General features: G+C 38.6%; 1 protein-coding gene across 4 annotated transcripts in view; it reads right to left on the bottom strand.

Annotated features, from left to right (window-relative positions):
- ZBBX (zinc finger B-box domain containing) overlaps nucleotides 1-15,436 on the bottom strand; it is a 148,370-nt gene that overhangs the window by 97,541 nt on the left and 35,393 nt on the right. For 3 of the 4 annotated variants that reach the window (XM_034663455.1, XM_034663466.1, XM_034663479.1), the window contains exon 1: nucleotides 2,839-2,970. The exons of the other annotated variant lie outside the window; for it this stretch is intronic. The gene's annotated coding sequence lies outside the window, so the exon portion shown is untranslated. Of the gene's footprint in view, nucleotides 1-2,838; nucleotides 2,971-15,436 lie in introns of those variants that run through there. 4 annotated transcript variants of the gene reach the window in all.

Raw genomic sequence — 15,436 nt, 5'->3', positions numbered from 1 at the left:
TGGAAAACAGTGTGGAGGTCCCTTAAAAAGTTAAAAATTGAGCTACCCTATGATCCAGCAATTGCACTACTGGGTATTTACCCCAAAGATTCAGATGTAGTGAAGACAAGGGCCATATGCACCCCAATGTTCATAGCTGCATTGTCCACAATAGCTAAATCGTGGAAGGAGCCTAGATGGCCTTCAACAGATGAGTGGATTAAGAAGTTGTGGTCCATATATACAATGGAATATTACTCAGATATCAGAAAGAACGAGTTCTCAACATTTGCTGCAACATGGACAGCACTGGAGGAGATAATGCTAAGTGAAATAAGTCAAGCAGAGAAAGACAATTATCATATGGTTTCTCTCATCTATGGAACATAAGAACTAGGAAGATCAGTAGGGGAAGGAAGGTATAAAGAAAGGGGGTTAATAAGAAGGGGGAATGAAACATGAGAGACTATGGACTCTGAGAAACAAACTTAGGGCTTCAGAGGGGAGGGGGTGGGGGAATGGGATAGACCAGTGATGGGTAGTAAGGAGGGTACGTATTGCATGGTGCACTGGGTGTTATATGCAACTAATGAATCATCGAACTTTACATCGGAAACCGGGGATGTACTGTATGGTGACTAACATAATATAATAAAAAAACATTAAAAAAAAAGAAAAGAAAGCTGGAGACGGCCAAAAAAAAAAAAATGTTGCATCCCTGGGTAGATGCTACAGATTTGCATTCTCGGTACAGCGCAAATAAATACATGCTACTAGATCTCTGATGTGGCTGAGGATTTGTATGGCAGAGCTTGAAATGAAATGTCTTAAAGATAAAGGAGTGAAGAGCAGAACTAGGGGAAGCGGGAAGAAATTATACCATCTGAATTCTATTAGTGGTCAGGAGCAGCAAGGGCTGTCAGATCACGGCTAGGTTCCAGTCCCAGCTTTATCACCAACTCTGACCTTGGCCACATATTTAACTTATTTATGCCTTAGCATCCTCTTCTCTATCGTGAGTGCAGCACCTTTCTCATGATCCAGTTGTAAGAATGAAATAAAATAAGGTGTGTACCATTTCACCTAGTGCCTAGTGCATATAAAGGCCTCCTAGAGTAATGGCTGAGGCATTTGATAGTTGCTATTTTTGTGGTAACTTTAAACGCTTTTAGAGTATTTTACTAATAGACTCGAAGCTTGATTAATCCAGCCAACGTTATAGGAATATGCTTTATCAAATCCTCTTCGAAAAGCGTTTTTGCATGCAGTTTAATTTTTAAACAATTCTATACTATATATAAGAATTAAAGTAATAATATAGAAAAAAAAGTTGTGGTCCATATATACAACGGAATATTACTCAGCTATCAGAAGGAACAAGTTCTCAACATTTGCTGCAACATGGACGGCACTGGAGGAGATAATGCTAAGTGAAATACGTCAAGCAGAGAAAGACAATTATCATATGATTTCTCTCAGCTATGGAACATAAGAACTAGGAAGATCGGTAGGGGAAGAAAGGGATAAAGAAAGGGGGGGTAATCAGAAGGGGGAATGAAGCATGAGAGACTATGGACTCAGAAAAAAACTGAGGGCTTCAGAGAGGAGGGGGGTGGGGGAATGGGATAGACTGGTGATGGGTATTAAGGAGGGCACATATTGCATGGTGCACTGGGTGTTATACGCAAATAATGAATCATTGACCTTTACACCGGAAACCAGGGATGTACTGTATGGTGACTAACATAATATAATAAAAAAACATTTAAAAAAGAACCAGAAAATAAGCACTAACATGATAAGACTAAGTAAAAAAAGAAAAAGAAAAAGAAGTTGTGGTCCATATATACAATGGAATATTACTCAGCTATCAGAAAGAACGAATTCTCAACATTTGCTGCAACACGGATGGCACTGGAGGAGATAATGCTCAGTGAAATAAGTCAAGCAGAGAAACAATTAGCATATGGTTTTCTCTCATCTATGGAACATAAGAACTAGGGTGATCGGTAGGAGAAGAAAGGGATAAAGAAAGGGGGGTAATCAGAAGGGGGAATGAAGCATGAGAGACTATGGACTGTGAGAAACAAACTGAGGGCTTCAGAGGGGAGGGGGGAGGGGAATGGGATAGGCTGGTGATGGGTAGTAATGAGGGCACGTATTGCATGGTGCACTGCGTGTTACACACAACTAATGAATCATCGAACTTTGCATCAAAAACCAGGGATGTACTGTATGGTGACTAACATAAGAAAAAAACAGTAAAAAAAAAAAAAAAAAAAAAAAAAAAAAAAAAAAAANAAAAAAAAAAAAAAAAAAAGAAGAAGAAGAAGAAGAAGAAGAAGGAGGAGGAGGAAAAGCTCCCACACCTTCAGATTTCTTAGGAATCTGCCACCCGTCCCCATGACCTTTACTTGGGGAGGAGCGGGCTTCCATAAGATAGCGGGCGCATGGGGCCACCGAGGCAGAAAGCAGGCTCCAAAAGGGGATGTGGTAATGACTTGTCAGGCACCAAAGTCTTCATCAAGCACCAATGACTTCAAAGGATAACAGATGGTGGCGGGCGTTCGAAAAGGTCAGGTTGTAGAGGGGGTACAACTGACAAATCCCTGGTTTCCCTGTCTGGGGTTCACTCTCAGTTCATGACTCCATCAGCATTATGGGCTCGGGAGTTCTTTGTTTATAGAAAAAAAAGCTTGAACTCCTGGTTGCTGCCGCATCTCGCAGGCCATGGGCCTGGTACCGTGTCTGGCACATGGCGGCGGCTCAGCAAACACCCACTGGGCCGGAGCCGCAGCAACCCCCTCAACTCAGTCTGCTTTCCCGCCGTCCCGCCCTGCTCCCCGCACCACCGCAGACCTGCTGGCCGCCTTGCCCCGCCAACTGCGAAGCCCTCCGCGGAGCACCGTCCTCTGCAGCCAGCCGACGCACGTGGAAACCCCCGCCGCCCGAGTCCCGGCCGCGGGCTCTAGCTACCCACAACTTCCGCCTTGGTCTCCCAGGTTACCGCGTCACCCCCCCCCGTTCCCACGGCAACCAGAATACTAGGTCCTGCTGCTGTTAACCAGCAGAGGGCACAAAGGAGCCCGCCGAAAGAGGGAAGAGGGGAAGAGGAGCAAAAAAGAGGAGAGGGAGGAGAGGGACCACAGGGAAGAGGAGAGAAAAGATCTTCTCAGAAAAGAAAGCACTGGGAAACTCAGCAGGCTCTAAAGGCTTTCTACTGGAGGGGGTCCTACCACATTCACAGCAATATTCTAAAAGTTTTATCTGTAATATTTAATTCATACTCATAACGGCCCAATTTATATCTAAGAAAATTAACGCACAGAAAGTTTGAATAATGACTCAAAATTGCAAAGCTAGCAAATTGCAAACCCAAGAAGAATTAACCCAAGCAATTAAGAACTCCCACATGTATGCTCTGTTCAGTCACTTATCAAAGGTCACAATAGGTAAAATCACTAGAATCCAGGTCTCAAGAACCTTCTTTTCTTTATACCAAATATATGACCCATGGGTATGCGTGAGTCATATATATATTATATATATATATGACACATATATATTATATATAAGAGAGAAATAATCAACCCATGCTTCTCAAACTTTTCTTTTTTTTTAAGATTTTATTTATTTGACAGAGAGAGACAGCCAGCGAGAGAAGGAACACAAGCAGGGGGAGCGGGAGAGGAAGAAGCAGGCTCCCAGTGGTGGAGTGCGATGTGGGGCTAGATCCCAGAACACCAGGATCACGCCCTGACCCAAAGGCAGACGCTTAAGAATTGAGCCACCCAGGTGCCCCTCAAACTTTTCTGTTCCAAACAGTCAACTGTGGTGAACTTGTTTTTTGCTTCCTAAATATGTTATAGTGTGTGTGTCCACTGTGTGTGTGTGTGTGTGTGCGTTTTAATCTCTGTTTTTATGTTTCAAGTAGGATGTGTGGTTGGTTCTTCAGTCAGTTGGTCTAAAAAATATCTATGTTTATCCACATTTTATCTATCTTGTTACTAGACTAATAATTCCATCTATTATGGTTAAGATACTAACCTTTGCACCGTTGCTTTCCACATTAATGTGTCTGTCAATAGTCATTTAAGAACACATTTAATGTTTTCCCCTGGCAGGTTCAGACTTAACTCGCATAGATAAGAAAAGACAATGATAGTCTTGTGGCTATGATTCTGGACTTTGAAATGAAGGCAGATCTGAGTCTGAGTCCTGGTCCTGCCACAACTTACCTATTGTGTGAGCTTGAGTGAGATATAAAACTGATTTAATTGGTTAAATGAGATAATAATATTTAGTCCATACATAGTTCAGCATGGAAGCGTAAATGAAATGGTGCATATTAAGTCTTTAGCACTAAGCCAGGCCCATAGTTGGTGCTTAATGAATGGTAAAAAAAAAAAAAAAATGGTGGTGGTGCTGTACAGTGATTGGTATCTAAGTGCTCGTGGTATAAATTCACCAAGTTCTTCCTTTAAATCTAGTACAATGACAAGTATCAAATGGACATGCAATACTATGAGAATTCTCTTATGCAGAACTGTTTTCCAGACATGCTCTTCAAATTACCAGGAAAGATTTTTTCAGTGTGTATCCATTCATTCATTTATTCAACAAATATTTATTGAAAGTCCACTTTTCTACATCTTGAAAATACTGCAGTGGAGAAAACGTAGCCCTTCCTGTTAGCAAACTTATATTTTAATAGGGGCAGAAAGACAATAAACAAAAATAATCAGGGGCTTTGAAAAAAATAAAGCAGAATAAAGAAATGGAAAATAATTAAGAGTTCAAATTTAGGTTAGATGGTCAGGAAAGTCCCAGAATGCAGGGAGAGAGGAAGGCATGGGCAATTCTCGCCAGGAACATTCCAGACAGAGGGAAGAGTAAACAAACTTCAATTCAGGCCCAATCAATACGAGTATTTTGCATAAAACCTCTCATTACTTCTGTACAGCACATTTTTACTTTAAAAAGCCATTCTTAAAATGCATTTACTGGTGCAATAGTAAAATTAAACTCATAAAAATAATGTATAAAATATTCTGGCACTTTTCAAAAGCATTAAAAGGACATTACCTTACTTATAGTTAGAGAAATAGCCTAGCTTATGCACAGTTATGGAAAACAAAGCAGAGCCAAAAAATAAACCCATGCCAAGTTACATAGCAAAATGAAAAATATGAAGAGCTTGTCTTTCAGAACCGTGATTAGTGACAAAATGAAATGAAACATGTAAAAACAGAGACACCACTAGAGATAGGATTTCCTCTCTGCTGAAGCAGAGTGCATTTAACTGACACCAGCAATTCTGCAAATAGTTTACCACGTCTATATCAGGAGCACAGTATTCCTGAGGGTTTTTGCAAATTCATGCTTCATTGTGCCAGTATGAAGACAAGATTGGAACGCAAGTTTTCTGAACTAGGGATGTTCAATGTAGAGATAAAAATTACCCACGTTGAAGAAACTGAGAACACAGACTTACTGAATTCAAAGGATAGCTACAAGGTCATGCTTAAAAAGACATTCTCTCTCATGTGCACGTGTGCAGACACACACACACACACACACACACACACACACACGCATTAAGCAAGTCCTACTCATTAAGTAACCTTCTTTTGTACTTGGTAGGTTGCTGCCTACAGGAAAATTGCAAACCTTGGGATGTTCTGGTCACTCACAGGTGATAAAAGTTCTTAGATAAATAATAAAAATGTCCAGTTCCATATAATTGTCAAAATTTTGCATGTGATTTAGTATTAAGTTTTTTCCCCTTTGCAGTGATTGGGCCTTCTGAATGGAGGGAGGCCTGAAGTCTCCCAGTTAAAAGAGCCTGTGTTTCCATTCCTCCTCATCCATTCTTGCTTCAGTCTTATTAATTGCCTACATTGAAATTATGGGAAAGGAGAAGGATTAAAGCTGAAAAGTCCTAACTGGACTGGTACTGAGCCTGCCAGGCATTTAGAGCAGGCCATTTGCCAGAGACCACCCCCTCCCCTCCACTGAGGACATCCACGTACATTCCTCTAGCTGTGGGTGACGCATTCTCCTAACACCCTTGCTTACTGGGCTGCTAGGTGTCAAGTGATTATTTTTGCTTCTCTCTTTGGGGTCTCTGTGATTGGCCTGGACAGAATTTTAAGTGACCCATTTTCTCTTACATTTTTGATGTTCCATGTCTGACCTACAGGAAATCCTCTCGCATACTTTGCCCTGCCACCCTGTGGGTGTGCAAGGCAGCCTGCATCATCACCTCTTTCAGCTCGTAAGCCAGCAGCCAGCCAGCTAACAGCTGCACCTATTACTCCCCAGATGGAAGTAAAAAACCAGTCTGCTGCTCCCCAGTTGTAGGGACCACACTAATGGATGTCTCACCAGGCTTCAAATGACAGTCAGGGACTGTTTACAGATGTTGCCCAAAACTTGGAAATAAGGTAAAGGAATAATTTCACATCCTTTCAATGTCCCCTCTAAAAGCCCACTCAAAGGTCGCCTTATTTTCTAGGAAAATACACCTCTGTGTGATTATCATTTACTATTCTGTGCATAAGGCTATGTAAAGTTACATGTTAATTGGTAGGTTTTTTCAACAATATCTTTGCATATAGGTATGGAGCTAAGTTCTGTCTTTTAGATAAAATAATGCCAGAGGCTGGGGTTTTACTGCCCTGTCATACATCAATCAGTTTGGTATCTAACCTAGAAATCTTATACCAATATTTTTGGTCAATGTCTGTGTATAGTTAGCTTCTCAAAATTTTTTGAACCAGCTTTACCACCCTGGTGGTTCCTTTTGTTGTGAATTAAATACACTGTGGAACATATACTTTCTTATATTTATAGAATATCATGTTCTGACCTACTGAAATTATATTCTGATAGTACCAGGCCTTCCTCTTTGAAGGGAGATGGGACAGAGCTTACCAGCAGCTTTCCAAAAGGACTCTCTCAACCTTCACCCTACTTCTTGGCTCCTCGGACTCTTCTCTAGGTAGAAGTTGGTGGCAGGTCAGGACTGCAAAACCAGTTTTCTACCATCTCCACTTTACAAGGCCTGCAATGCAACCTTACTTTGAAAGGGAGCATCTATTCCTTCCTGCCTTGGCAGACACTGAATATAACAGCCTATTACGTATGGATGGGATTTTTCAAATTGTCAAGGATAGCTGAGCTTTAGAGGCAACATAAAATTACAAAAAGATTTCACAAAAACCTAAATTAGTGTGATATAAATATATTGAAGTGCTTCTGAAAGGCTAAACTTAAAGAAGGAAAAAGAAGAAACTTGTAGTTAGGAGGTGACATTGTTCTTTTATAATTTCTCTCAGCCTTGTAATTTCTGGCTGTCACCAATGCCACAGAATTCTTCAGCAAATAAATTTCCATAACACAAGGCAATTATTACTGATGTTTCACAAGTGCAGGAAAATCATCAGGGCATATGATAAATTTCTGCTTCCTGTTGTGTGTGGTTCTTTCCCGCTTGAGAAATAAATGTACGGGCTTGTTGGATGGGCACAGCTTCATTTAACCCACACCTACTCGACACCTGCTCTATCCCAGGCACTGCCCTAATGTGGATACAAAGGAACAAAGGCTACTCCTCTGCCCTTGAGGAACCCACTGTCTATTGAGGGATGTGAGAGTTTACAAATAATTGATATGGAAGGTAGAAAGTACCACATTCACAAAATATGGGAACAGGACATGTTTGTGGCATGGCCAGAACTTCTGGGTCATTTCAGTATATATGACACAGAGATAAGGATAAAAAGCAGTGCTGTGGTCAAATTTAAAAGCATCTCAGACAAGACATTACCCCATTCATAATGGAAACCCCAAAATTGGTTTTAAGACAGAAAATAATCATCTCAGGATGCCTCTAGCAGCATCCTTCAAAGGTCACTCTGGTGGCAATGTGAGAGTAGAGCAAAAGCAGAGGGTGAAGACAAAGGGACAATTTCAAAATACAGTTATATTGGTCAAAGAAATGGTGAATCTAGAATGAATCAATGCAGAGGTCACAGCTCAAGTGAGATAGATTCAAGGGGATTTCTTAAACTGCAACAGCACTAGGAGACCGAAGACAGGCGCTTGTCAAGGAATAAGTAACAGTTCACAGAGTGGGAACCAAGGAGATGGTGAAGAACGTAGTTCAGTTTTGAAGGTTTTACTTCTGAGAAAGCAATAAGCAGTAATAAAAAAAAAAGATAAAAATATAGGTCTAATTATTGGAAAGTGATGGGGGTTGGTCATATATTTTTGGGTGTCATCAGCATGTGGAGAATAACCAAAGATTAAAGAAGAGTTTACATGCAATTCATGTAAGCAGGTCCAAAGTAAGTGAAGCTAGAATTTGTGATGAGGGGCTTAGAAAGACATTTTATTTGAACATAACATTATTTTCTTTCTTTTTTTTTTTTTTTTACTATACCCTCTAATTTAATATGAGGTTAATATTCCTTGGTTCCATCCAGGGATTGATAAACAACCATGGTGGACACCAACAATCTGCTATTCATCTCCTTCCATTTGCCTGGCAGCAATCTGTTAGCCTTGGCAGCCATGTTTTCCCACACAGCCCAACCCACTCTTGTAACAGTTTATTGGACAGGAGAGCAAACTAGACCAGTCTGATTCTCTCTTGCAAGAATGTGGAATTGAGTCTGAGAGAGAGATTCTTAGGGTCACAATATTTTGTCATTTGGACCACAGAAAGAAAGAAAAGAAGAAAAGACAAAAGGGGGAAAAAAAGACAGGAAAGGAGGAGTTTATCTGGAGGCTTTCCTTTTCCTGAAGACTAACTATAGCCTAGCCTTTGGGTTTCAAGATACACCCCTGTATCCTTAAAATAAATTCTCCTTTGTAACTTAAAGTAGTGTAGCTTGGTTTCGGTTGTTCAGAACAAAGAAACTTGACTGAGATGACTGCCAGAAGAATTGTAATATAAAGTAACTTTCTTTAAACAGCAAGTCCAAAGTGTAGATTTCCAGAGAATTCTTTGAAACAGCAGTAGAATATTAATCTATGTCTCTCATAATTTTAAATTAATATTCCTACATACATAAAATAGGAAAGTCATCTTTTGAAGCCATTTTCTCAAAAAATGCTAAAATCTCTTGTTTATTTTTTAATCAGTTTAATTTCTTAGTTTATTTGTTTTAAGTTTAGCTGTGCCAGTTTTGCTAGCAGACAATTATTTATAATTGATGTAGCTTTAGGGAAAAGCTAATCTTAAAAAGAAAAAAGCTGGCATTTCAGAGAAAAAGTCATTCATTCCTGATCCTTGCCAAGTTTTAATAAGTGTATCCTACTGTCTTCTTGAGATTTATGCACTGTTAGCTGTACTTCATTTGGAAAATTTGCATTTTTCTCTTATGCACTCAAGCTGGGAGGCACAAAACAAGAGTTACGAGGCTTGTTTGACATGAGATGTCTAACAGTAATTTTCTTTCATCAACTTTATTCTCCTACAGTTCTGATCCCCAAGGGCAGATTTTTCATCAGATTTTGTGAAACATTTTATAACAACCTTACCTTTGCAAAAGTTGCTTCCAAAACATTCCAAAGGAGCTGTCACAACTCTCTCCACTATACAACAAACCAGATTTACTATTCTTATGCTCACTTTGAGTTAACATGATCTATGTCCCCATCTTCACATTAACTCAGAAAACCATATGCATCTAATGTAGTTAGCTTCTGGGAAGCTGTGGACAATCACCGAATACCCATGGAGGGTATTTAGACAGAATGGCATTCTGTCTTTGCAGAAAAAGCATAGTCTAGATGGGAGATACAGAGAAGAATTCAGAATAACAACTGCTAAAACTGTGTGAGAACATGATACCGTGGGAGCATAGAGGAAGAACACTAACCCAACAGTTGAGGCTCAAGAAAGGCTTCTTAGCCCAAGTGATGTCCTATCTAAGTTTGGCCCAGATGGTTGAGTAGGAGCTCCAGACTTGTTTTGGGGGATGGGTGAGATTAGGGAATGTTCTGGGTAGAAAAAAAAAAAAAAGAATATGCAAACTTCCCCATAGTGAGTTAAAATACGGTACGTTTAAAGAATCTAAAAATTTCCAGCATTACTGAAACACAAAAAGGGCTTGGGAGAAGTAGAGAAGGGGGAAGAAAAGAAGAGGGAGTCATGCTCTGGCAAAAAGGAGAGTAAGAGGATATCGCTACAGTCTATGAGATACTAGTGGCCTAGGCCTTGATCTTGGAGTAAAATTAAAGGAAAGTGAAAAGAGCCAATATTTATATTGGAAAACTCATCAGTGGACTTGGACTTGATTAGAGGAGAGGCTGAGAATCAGAGGATAATCCCCAGTAGTTATGGAACTGAAGATAAAACGTTTTCATTTGTGCTCATGTGATAGTGGTTTGTAGTTTTCTTTTCTTATTACGCTTTTGTCTGGTTTTGGTATCAGGGTAATGCTGGCCTCGTAGAATGAATCAGGAAGTATTCCCTCTGCTTCTATCTTCTGAAAAAGATCATACAGCATTGGTATAATTTCTTCCTTCAGTGTTTGGTGGAATTCACCAGTGAATCCTTTTGGGCCCGGTACTTTCTGTTTTTGAAGGTTATTAATTACTGATTCCATTTATGTAATATATACAGACCTATTCAGATAGTCTATTTCTTCTTGTATGTTTTAGCACTTTGTATCTTTCAAGGGATTAGTCTGTTTCATCTAGGTTATCAAATTTGTGGACCTAGAGTTGTTCATAGCATTCACTGATTATTCTTTTTTTTTTTTTTTTAAAGATTTTATTGATTTATTTGACAGAGAGACAGTCAGTGAGAGAGGGAACACAAGCAGGGGGAGTGGGAGAGGAAGAAGCAGGCTCCCAGCAGAGGAGCCTGACGTGGGGCTCGATCCCGGAACGCCGGGATCACGCCCTGAGCCGAAGGCAGACGCTTTAACCGCTGTGCCACCCAGGTGCCCCCACTGATTATTCTTTTAATGTCCAGCAGATCTGAAGTGATCCTCCGCTCTTTCCTTTCTGATATTAGTAATCTGTATCCTCTCTCTTTGTTCCTTAGGTAGCCTGGGTAGAGAGCTACTGATGTTGTTGATCATTTCAAAGAACCAGAGACTGGTTTTATTGATCTTCTCTATTGATTCCTGTTTTCAATTTCATTGATTGCTGCTCTCTGATTATTTCTTTTCTTCTGCTTACTTTGGATTTAATTTGATCTTATTTTTCTAGTTTCCTAAGGAGGAAACTGAGATGACTGATTTTAGATCTTTTTTTTCCTAAGGTATACATTCAATGTTATAAATTTCCCCCAAAGCACTGCTGCATCCCGCAAATATTGATAAGTTGTGTCTTCTTTTTCATTTAGTCCAAAATACTTTTTTTCATTTCTCTTGAGATTTCTATTTTGACCCATGTGCCATTTGGAAAAGTGTTGTTTAAACTCCAAGTATTTGGGGATTTTTTTAAGCTATCATTCTTCATTGATTTTTAGTTCCACTGTGGTCTGAGAGCAGACATTGTATGATTTCTATTCTTTCAAATTTGTTAATGTGTGTTTTATGGCCTAGAATGTAGTCTATCTTGGTGAAAATTCCATGTGATTTCAGAAGAATGTGTATTCTGCTGTTGTTGGGTAAAGTAGTCAATAGATGTCCTTTATATCCAGTTGATTGATGGTGTTGATAAGTTCAATTATGTCCTAATTGATTTTCTGCCTGTTGGATCTGTCCATTTCTGATAGAGGGGTGTTGAAATCCCTAACAAATAGTGGATTCATGTTTTGACTTATAGTTCCATCAGTATTTGCCTCACATAATTTGTCACTCTGTTGTTAGGCAGATAAATGTTAAGAGTCATGTCTTCTTGGAGAATTAACCCTTTTATCATCACATAATGCCCCTCTTTAGTCCTGACTCCTTTCCTTGCTCTGAAGTCAGCTCTGTCTGAATTTAACACTCCTGCTTTCCTTTGAGTAATGTTAGCATGTTTTGAATTTCTCCATTTACTTTTAAATCTGTATGTGTCCTTACATTTAAAGTGGGTTTCTTTTAGACAATATATAGTTGGGCTTTTTCTTTTTTCTTTTTTTGTTTTAAGTTTTTATTTTGATTCCAGTTAGTTAACATATGATGTACTATTACTTTCAGGGGTACCATATAATGATTCAGCTCTTCCATACAACACTTGGTGCTCATCGCAACAAGTGCCCTCTTTAATCTCCATCAAATATTTAACCCATCATCCCACCTACCTACCCTCTGGTAACCGTCAGTTTGTTTTCTATAGTTAAGAGTCTGTTTCTTGGGGGTGCCTAGGTGGCACAACGGTTAAGCGTCTGCCTTCGGCTCAGGGCGTGATCCCGGCGTTATGGGATCGAGCCCTACATCAGGCTCCTCCGCTATGAGCCTGCTTCTTCCTCCCACTTCCCCCTGCTTGTGTTCCCTCTCTTGCTGGCTGTCTCTATCTCTGTCAAATAAATAAATAAAATCTTAAAAAAAAAAGTCTGTTTCTTGGTTTGCCTTTCTCTTTTTCTCCTCCCCTCTTTTTTCATTTGCTTTGTTTCTTAAATTCTGCATATGAGTGATAGCATATAGTACTTGTCTTCTCTGACTTACTTATTTCATTTAGCATAATACTGTCTAGCTCCATCCATGTCATTGCAAATGGCAAGATTTCACTATTTTTATGGATGAATAATATTCCATTCTATATATATACCACATCTTCCTTATCCATTCATCAGTTGATGGACACTTGGGCTGTTTCAATAATTTGGCTATTGTAGAGAACGCTGCTATAAATATCAGGGTGTGTGTATCCTTTTGAATTAGTATTTTTGTATTCTTTGGGTAAATACCTAGTAGGGCAATTGCTGGATCTTAGGGTCGTTCTATTTTTAACTTTTGAGGACCCTCCATACTGTTTTCCAGAGTGGCTACATCAATTTGCATTCCCACCAACAAAGCAAGAGAGTTAGGTCATTATTTTGTTACTCTGCTTCTTCCAGCCTGCTCTTACTGCATTAAGCCTGTTTCCAATATCACTCATTGCATTCATCATCTCTGATTGAATCTTTCTTAACTATTTTATCTCTATGGTAAGGGTCTCACTGATGTCTTCTATTCTTTTCTCAAGCCCAGTGAGTATCCTTTGATTGTTGCTTTAAATTCTCCATCAGTCATGTTACTTACAATTATTTCACTTAGATCTCTAGCAGTGGCCTTACCTTGTTCTTTCATTTGGGATAAATTCCTCCATCTTCACATTTTGTCTAAGTCTCTGCCTTCTTCTGTGTATTAGAAAAGCCTGTTATGTTTCCTGCTCTTTCTTTGATGTGGTCTCTTCTCTGCCTTCAGTTATGGAATTTGTTGTATCAGTCTTCAAGTAGATTTTTGGGGTATCTAGGATGATTTGATAATTATCTAGTTGTGTTCATGGGATGGGGCAAGCCTAGGGTCCTCCTCCATGTCCACCATCTTCCTCTCTACCCAGATTTTGTTTTTCAAGCCACTCTGACACTCTGTCTTTTAATTGGTGCATTTAGGCCACTGACATTCAAAGTGATTATTAATATAGTTGGATTAATATCTATAACATTTGGTACTTATTTAAATTTGTTACTCTTGTTCTTCGCTCTTATTTTTGTTTTCCACTTTTTTGTTTTTTTGTAGTTTTAATTGAGCATTTTATATGATTCCATTTTCTCTCCTTTTTTAGCATATCAGTTATACCTTTTTAAAAATTTTTTTTAGTAATTGTCCTAGTGTTTCTAGTTCACAATTATAACTCATCTCAGTCCACTTTCAAATAACACTGTACCATTTGAAGGATAGTGTAAGTACCTCCTAATAACAATTTTAAGTCTTCTCTCACTTTCATGGTACCATTGCTGTCATTCATTTCATTTATATATTAGCATATATATATATTATACATATATAAGCATATATATATACTATAAATAAGTTTGCAAAGTTAAATGCTTGCTTTTCACTGTTTAATCATTGCTTTTATCATTTTGAGCAAACTGATATTTGTTAAATCAATTAAGAATAAGAAAAATAAAAACAAAGTTTTTCTTCAACCCTCACTTTTTCCTTCTCCTTCTTTATAGATATATAGATAGACATATAGATATAGATAGATAGATAGATAGTTATATATAGATCTGTTTCTTGCCTATATCATTGTCCTCTTCCCTAAAGAAATTCTTTTAACATTTCTTTCAAGGCAAGCCTGCTAGAAACAAGTTCCCCAATGTTTGTCTGAAAAATTCTTTATTTCTCCTTCCTTCTTGAAGGATAATTCTAAAAAAACAAAAACACTTTTTTTAAGCACACAGTTCTTTCCATAGGATTTTTTATTAGTTTCAAGTTTTTATTTAAATTCCAGTTAGTTAACATATAGTGTAATATTAGTTTCAGGAGTAGAATTTAGTGATCCATCAGTTACATATAACACCCAGTGCTCATCACAAGTAGGTAAACTCTTTAGAATTCTAAGTTGGTGGGATTTTTTTTTCTCAGCACGTTAACTATTTACTCTCTTCTAGCTTGCATAGTTTCTAAGTGAAAATCAATATAATTCTTGTCTTTGCTTCTCTCTAGGTAAGGTGTTTTCTTCCCCTGCCTTGTTTTAAGTTGTTGTTTTTTTTTTTTATCTTTGATATCTGTAATTTGAAAATGATATACCTAGGATATAGTTGTTGGCATATACCCTGCTTTGGTATTCTCTGAGCTTCCTAGATCTGTAGTTTGGTGTCTGACATTAATTTGGGGAAATTCTCTGCCCTTGTTGTTCCAAATATTTCTTCTGTCCCCCCTCCCTCTCTTTATCTTCTGTTATTTCCATTACGTATATCTTGCACCTCCACACCACTTGGATATTCTGTTCCGGGTTTGTTTGGTTTTTTTCAGTCTTTTACCCATTTGTTTTTCAATTTTAGAGGTTTGTATTGAGATATTCTTTCCTCATGCTCAGAGATTCTTTCCTCAACCATATGCAGTCCACTAATAAGCCCATCAAGGCATCCTTCACTTCTGCTACAGCGTATTTGATTCCTAGCATTTCTTTTTGGTTCTTTCTTAGAATGTCTGCTGCTCTGCTTACATTGCCCATCTGTTCTGCATGATGTCTGTTTTATCCATTAAAGCCTTTAGTATATTAATCATAGTCATTTCAAGTTATCAATCCAATCATTCCAAAACAGGCCTGGCATATCTGAGTCTGGTTCTGATATTTGCTTTGTCTCTTAGAACTATGTTTTTTGCCTTTTAGTATCTTGTAACTTTTTTCCTTGATAGCTGGACATGATGTACTGGGTAAAAGGAATTGCTGTAAGGCCTTTAGTAATGTGGTGGAAAGTATGGGAGGAGGGGAACTAGTCCATTGAATAGGTATACCACAATTCATTTATACATTCATCTTTTAATGGACAGTTTTGTCAAGTTTTTCTCTG

The sequence above is a fragment of the Ailuropoda melanoleuca genome, chromosome 1 (assembly GCF_002007445.2).
Source record: "Ailuropoda melanoleuca isolate Jingjing chromosome 1, ASM200744v2, whole genome shotgun sequence".
Taxonomy (NCBI): Eukaryota; Metazoa; Chordata; class Mammalia; order Carnivora; family Ursidae; genus Ailuropoda; species Ailuropoda melanoleuca.
This window is presented reverse-complemented; position numbering and strand designations above follow the sequence as displayed.